This window comes from Oncorhynchus gorbuscha, linkage group LG07 (genome assembly GCF_021184085.1).
Source record: "Oncorhynchus gorbuscha isolate QuinsamMale2020 ecotype Even-year linkage group LG07, OgorEven_v1.0, whole genome shotgun sequence".
Lineage (NCBI taxonomy): Eukaryota > Metazoa > Chordata > Actinopteri > Salmoniformes > Salmonidae > Oncorhynchus > Oncorhynchus gorbuscha.
In genome coordinates this window covers 46,784,102-46,791,342 of record NC_060179.1, presented here as the reverse complement: position 1 = coordinate 46,791,342, position 7,241 = coordinate 46,784,102, and positions in this window count along the sequence as shown.

Below are 7,241 nucleotides of genomic sequence, written 5' to 3'. Positions count from 1 at the left end.
GATTTCAGTTCAGAATGTTGAAGATTGCATTCCGCCATTAAAATGTATTGGATGCAACAAGCTTTATAGTTTATGGAATATGAATGGTAGCAAAAAGCTGTGTTGAATCAATTTTAGTTTAATCAGTCTCCACATTTCAACGTTGGGTTGGTGTTTGTAGCTTTGAAGCCTATAGAGATTTAAACACATTTAATATGGTTATCGTTCAAAAAGTACAATCGTATCAAAAATCATTTGAAAAACATAGTAAGTTGAGTTAGTCTGCACATTTTAACGTTGGGTTGGTGTTAGTATCTGAAATGGATCAAGAGCAGTGTTGAATCCACATTTTGCCTTAGAAGTATTGGGAGCTTTTATGCTAGTTTAAAATTGTTATATTTCAAAAGTACAAATAGCATCACAATCTTGACAAGCAATCTAAGTTGAGTCAATTTGAACATGCCAACATTGGTTTGGTGTTTGTAGATTTAACTGTTCAAGAGAATTAGCGAATCGAAATACTTCCCGTTCAAGCCTATGGAGCTTTTATGAACATTTAAAATGGTTCTAGTTAAAAAAGTATCAATGGTATCAAAAAGCTTTATACAAGCACACTATTTTACACCGGTCTGTACGTTTGAATGGTGTTCCTAGTGAAGCCCTTTCATGCAGTCAAATGACCTAGTGGCTTCATGGGTGGAATGTTATTCATATTTTTCATAATTTAATAAACATTGTTTTTTTGAAGATGCAGAAAATCCGTTGTTTCTATGTTAAACAGTTTTGTTATATTTCAGTGTTCTGTCAGGTATATCAAGTTTAATATTAGGATGCACATGTTACAAGTGTCTTCTTTTTATTTAGCCAATAACCATGCCTGTGAGGTGTATACTTTTGTTTCAAAGTAAAGTTGTTTAAGACTACCAAGAAAGACTCTGATTTAGCCCATGTTGGGATTTGTTTCCTTGTCAATCATTGGCTCATTGGTGAAATTAGCATTATGACAATATCTTTAATGAAATCATTCAAAACCTTTATGAATGCAATTGCAGACAGAAGTTCACAACAGGAACATTACGCATGTTTTCAAGTAAGTTCTGTATCAAATAAAATGTCCCATGTTATTTTATTAAACCCGAAGTCCAGCCCTAGTGATGTCACTGCCTACGTCATTACCTTCTACTCATGAGACCAAAATCATGCCTACACAACTATATAAACAAGGCTTTTAGCGTTATCTAAAATCTTAGTAGTAAATGTCCAAGTTGATTTATAGTGGAATGTCTGACAAATCTCTTATCTCGTGCACTCCCTTGCAGAGTTCACACATTTCACAGATACTTTCTTTATAGGAGGCAGAGAGACTAGAAAAGTAAATCAAATCAAATCAAATCAAATTTTTATTTGTCACATACACATGGTTAGCAGATGTTAATGCGAGTGTAGCGAAATGCTTGTGCTTCTAGTTCCGACAATGCAGTGATAACCAACAAGTAATCTAACTAACAATTCCAAAACTACTGTCTTATACACAGTGTAAGGGGATAAGGAACATGTACATAAGGATATATAATAATAATAATAATAATAATAAATGCCATTTAGCAGACGCTTTTATCCAAAGCGACTTACAGTCATGTGTGCATACATTCTACATATGAATGAGTGATGGTACAGAGCAGCATACAGTAGATGGTATCGAGTACAGTATATACATATGAGATGAGTGTGTAGACAAAGTAAACAAAGTGGCATAGTTAAAGTGGCTAGTGATACATGTGTTACATAAGGATGCAGTCGATGATGTAGAGTACAGTATATACATATGCATATGAGATTAATAATGTAGGGTAAGTAACATTATATAAGGTAGCATTGTTTAAAGTGGCTAGTGATATATTTACATCATTTCCCATCAATTCCCATTATTAAAATGGCTGGAGTTGGGTCAGTGTCAATGACAGTGTGTTGGCAGCAGCCACTCGGTGTTAGTGGTGGCTGTTTAACAGTTTGATGGCCTTGAGATAGAAGCTGTTTTTCAGTCTCTCGGTCCCAGCTTTGATGCACCTGTACTGACCTCGCCTTCTGGATGATAGCGGGGTGAACAGGCAGTGGTTCGGGTGGTTGATGTCCTTGATGATCTTTATGGCCTTCCTGTAACAACGGGTGGTGTAGGTGTCCTGGAGGGCAGGTAGTTTGCCCCCGGTGATGCGTTGTGCAGTCCTCACTACCCTCTGGAGAGCCTTACGGTTGAGGGCGGAGCAGTTGCCGTACCAGGCAGTGATACAGCCCGCCAGGATGCTCTCGATTGTGCATCTGTAGAAGTTTGTGAGTGCTTTTGGTGACAAGCCGAATTTCTTCAGCCTCCTGAGGTTGAATAGGCGCTGCTGTGCCTTCTTCACGACGCTGTCAGTGTGAGTGGACCAATTCAGTTTGTCTGTGATGTGTATGCCGAGGAACTTAAAACTAGCTACCCTCTCCACTACTGTTCCATCGATGTGGATAGGGGGGTGTTCCCTCTGCTGTTTCCTGAAGTCCACAATCATCTCCTTAGTTTTGTTGACGTTGAGTGTGAGGTTATTTTCCTGACACCACACTCCGAGGGCCCTCACCTCCTCCCTGTAGGCCGTCTCATCGTTGTTGGTAATCAAGCCTACCACTGTTGTGTCGTCCGCAAACTTGATGATTGAGTTGGAGGCGTGCGTGGCCACGCAGTCGTGGGTGAACAGGGAGTACAGGAGAGGGCTCAGAACGCACCCTTGTGGGGCCCCGTGTTGAGGATCAGCGGGGAGGAGATGTTGTTGCCTACCCTCACCACCTGGGGGCGGCCCGTCAGGAAGTCCAGTACCCAGTTGCACAGGGCGGGGTCGAGACCCAGGGTCTCGAGCTTGATGACGAGCTTGGAGGGTACTATGGTGTTGAATGCCGAGCTGTAGTCGATGAACAGCATTCTCACATAGGTATTCCTCTTGTCCAGGTGGGTTAGGGCAGTGTGCAGTGTGGTTGAGATTGCATCGTCTGTGGACCTATTTGGGCGGTAAGCAAATTGGAGTGGGTCTAGGGTGTCAGGTAGGGTGGAGGTGATATGGTCCTTGACTAGTCTCTCAAAGCACTTCATGATGACGGAAGTGAGTGCTACGGGCGGTAGTCGTTTAGCTCAGTTACCTTAGCTTTCTTGGGAACAGGAACAATGGTGGCCCTCTTGAAGCATGTGGGAACAGCAGACTGGTATAGGGATTGATTGAATATGTCCGTAAACACACCGGCCAGCTGGTCTGCGCATGCTCTGAGGGCGCGGCTGGGGATGCCGTCTGGGCCTGCAGCCTTGCGAGGGTTAACACGTTTAAATGTCTTACTCACCTCGGCTGCAGTGAAGGAGAGACCGCATGTTTCCGTTGCAGGCCGTGTCAGTGGCACTGTATTGTCCTCAAAGCGGGCAAAAAAGTTATTTAGTCTGCCTGGGAGCAAGACATCCTGGTCCGTGACTGGGCTGGATTTCATCTTGTAGTCCGTGATTGACTGTAGACCCTGCCACATGCCTCTTGTGTCTGAGCCATTGAATTGAGATTCCACTTTGTCTCTGTACTGACGCTTAGCTTGTTTAATAGCCTTACGGAGGGAATAGCTGCACTGTTTGTATTCAGTCATGTTGCCAGACACCTTGCCCTGATTAAAAGCAGTGGTTCGCGCTTTCAGTTTCACGCGAATGCTGCCATCAATCCATGGTTTCTGGTTAGGGAATGTTTTTATCGTTGCTATGGGAACGACATCTTCGACGCACGTTCTAATGAACTCGCACACCGAATCAGCGTATTCGTCAATATTCCCATCTGACGCAATACGAAACATGTCCCAGTCCACGTGATGGAAGCAGTCTTGGAGTGTAGAGTCAGCTTGGTCTGACCAGCGTTGGACAGACCTCAGCGTGGGAGCCTCTTGTTTTAATTTCTGCCTGTAGGCAGGGATCAGCAAAATGGAGTCGTGGTCAGCTTTCCCGAAAGGGGGGGCGGGACAGGGCCTTATATGCGTCGCGGAAGTTAGAGTAACAATGATCCAAGGTTTTACCACCCCTGGTTGCGCAATCGATATGGCTTTGTTAAAATCCCCAGCTACAATGAATGCAGCCTCCGGATAAATGTTTTCCAGTTTGCAAAGAGTTAAATAAAGTTCGTTCAGAGCCATCGATGTGTCTGCTTGGGGGGGGGGGATATATACGGCTGTGATTATAATCGAAGAGAATTCTCTTGGAAGATAATGCGGTCTACATTTGATTGTGAGGAATTCTAAATCAGGTGAACAGAAGGATTTGAGTTCCTGTATGTTTCCTTCATCACACCATGTCCCGTTAGTCATGAGGCATACGCCCCCGCCACTCTTCTTACCAGAGAGATGTTTGTTTCTGTCGGCGCGATGCGTGGAGAAACCCGTTGGCTGCACCGCCCTGGATAGCGTTTTCCCAGTAAGCCATGTCTCCGTAAAGCAAAGAACGTTGCAGTCTCTGATGTCCCTCTGGAATGCCACCCTTGCTCGGATTTCATCAACCTTGTTGTCGAGAGACTGGACATTGGCAAGAAGAATACTGGGAAGTGGTGCGCGATGTGCCCTTTTTCGGAGTCTGACCAGAACACCGCCGCGTTTCCCTCTTTTTCGGAGTCGTTTCCTTGGGTCGCTGCATGCGATCCATTCCGTTGTCCTGTTTGTAAGGCAGAACACAGGATCCGCGTCGCGGAAAACATATTCTTGGTCGTACTGATGGTGAGTTGACGCTGATCTTATATTCAGTAGTTCTTCTCGACTGTATGTAATGAAACCTAAGATGACCTGGGGTACTAATGTAAGAAATAACACGTAAAAAAACAAAAAACTGCATAGTTTCCTAGGAACGCGAAGCGAGGCGGCCATCTCAGTCGGCGCCGGAAGTAACTGTGGAACAATAAACCTCAAAATGTATATATATTGTTAATCTGTAGTCTGGGGTCTTATAACCTCTCCCCTTTTATTAATACCACATAAGCATAACCAATTATTCTAATACATCAAACATTTGGTAGAGCCCCAATCATGACCCCTAGGTGAACCTCTAACATGCAGTAAAATATAAAATGATTGAAGACGAGTTATGACCAGAATTTACCATTCATGTCTATGGCCATTGAAATGCATAGGGATTTATGCAAATACGGTTGTAGTGTGAAAAGTACAAGTAGTATCAAATAATTGTATTCAATCAACCTGATCAGTGGCAGTATTGGGATTTTAAAGTTGTTTTGGTGTTGGTAGCTTTTATGGTTTTGGCGCTACAGGTAGCAGTGGAAGGAGAATAAGAAGAAGACGAAGTATGAACAATTTCCAAAGTTCAGCAAGCACGCCTGATAAATGCACTATAAATAAAGTCCACCATTTTGTCCCTAATAGTCTGTGGCTGAACTATTGTTCCAATTTTTTTGCTCTGATTGTAAAATGCACACATGCTGCATGCTGCTTTCTGCTGGCTGCATGCTGCTGGCTGCTTTCTGCTGGCTGCTTTCTGCTGGCTGCATTCTGCTTTCTGCTGGCTGCTATCTGCTGGCTGCTTTCTGCTGGCTGCTTCCTCCTGGCTGCTTCCTGCTGGCTGCTTTCTGCTGGCTGCATGCTGCTTTCTGCTGGCTGTTTTCTGCTGGCTGCATTCTGCTTTCTGCTGGATGCATGCTGCTTTCTGCTGGCTGCTGGCTGCATGCTGTTTTCTGCTGGATGCATTCTGCTGGCTGCTTTCTGCAGGCTGCATGCTGCTGGCTGCTTTCTGCTGGCTGCTTTCTGCTGGCTGCATGCTGCTTTCTGCTGGCTGCTATCTGCAGGCTGCTTTTTGCTGGCTGTTTTCTGCTGGCTGCATGCTGCTTTCTGCTGGCTGTTTTCTGCTGGCTGCATGCTGCTGGCTGCTTTCTGCTGGCTGCTTTCTGCTGGCTGCATGCTGCTTTCTGCTGGCTGCTATCTGCTGGCTGCTTTCTGCTGGCTGATTTCTGCTGGCTGCATGCTGCTTTCTGCTGGCTGCATGCTGCTTTCTGCTGGCTGCATGCTGCTGGCTGCTTTCTGCTGGCTGCTTTCTGCTGGCTGCATGCTGCTTTCTGCTTTCTGCTGGCTGCATGCTGCTGGCTGCATGCTGCTTTCTGCTGGCTGCATGCTTCTGAATGCTTTCAGCTGGCTGCTTCCTGCTGGCTGTTTTCTGCTGGATGCATTCTGCTGGCTGCTTTCTGCAGGCTGCATGCTGCTGGCTGCTTTCTGCAGGCTGCTTTTTGCTGGCTGTTTTCTGCTGGCTGCATGCTGCTTTCTGCTGGCTGTTTTCTGCTGGCTGCATGCTGCTGGCTGCTTTCTGCTGGCTGCTTTCTGCTGGCTGCATGCTGCTTTCTGCTGGCTGCTATCTGCTGGCTGCTTTCTGCTGGCTGATTTCTGCTGGCTGCATGCTGCTTTCTGCTGGCTGCATGCTGCTTTCTGCTGGCTGCATGCTGCTGGCTGCTTTCTGCTGGCTGCTTTCTGCTGGCTGCATGCTGCTTTCTGCTTTCTGCTGGCTGCATGCTGCTGGCTGCATGCTGCTTTCTGCTGGCTGCATGCTTCTGAATGCTTTCAGCTGGCTGCTTCCTGCTGGCTGCTTTCTGCTGGCTGAATGCTTCTGGATGCTTTCAGCTGGCTGCTTTCTGCATGCTGCTTTCTGCTGGCTGCTTTCTGCTGGCTGCTTTCTGCTGGCTGCATGCTGCTTTCTGCTGGCTGCTTTCTGCTAGATGCATGCTGCTTTCTGCTAGATGCATGCTGCTTTCTGCTGGATGCATGCTGCTTTCTGCTGGCTGCATGCTGCTTTCTGCTGGCTGCATGCTGCTTTCTGCTGGCTACTGGCTGCTTTCTGCATGCTGTTTTCTGCTGGCTGCATTCTGCTGGCTGCTTTCTGCATGCAGCTGGCTGCTTTCTGCTGGCTGCTTTCTGCTGGCTGCTATCTGCTGGCTGCTTTCTGCTGGATGCATGCTGCTTTCTGCTGGTTGCATGCTGCTTTCTGCTGGCTGCATGCTGCTTTCTGCTGGCTACTGGCTGCTTTCTGCATGCTGTTTTCTGCTGGCTGCATTCTGCTGGCTGCATGCTTCTGGATGCTTTCAGCTGGCTGCTTTCTGCTGGCTGCTTTCTGCTGGCTGCTATCTGCTGGCTGCTTTCTGCTGGCTGCATGCTGTTTTCTGCTGGCTGCTTTCTGCTGGCTGTATGCAGCTGGCTGCTTTCTGCTGGCTGCATGCAGCTGGCTGCTT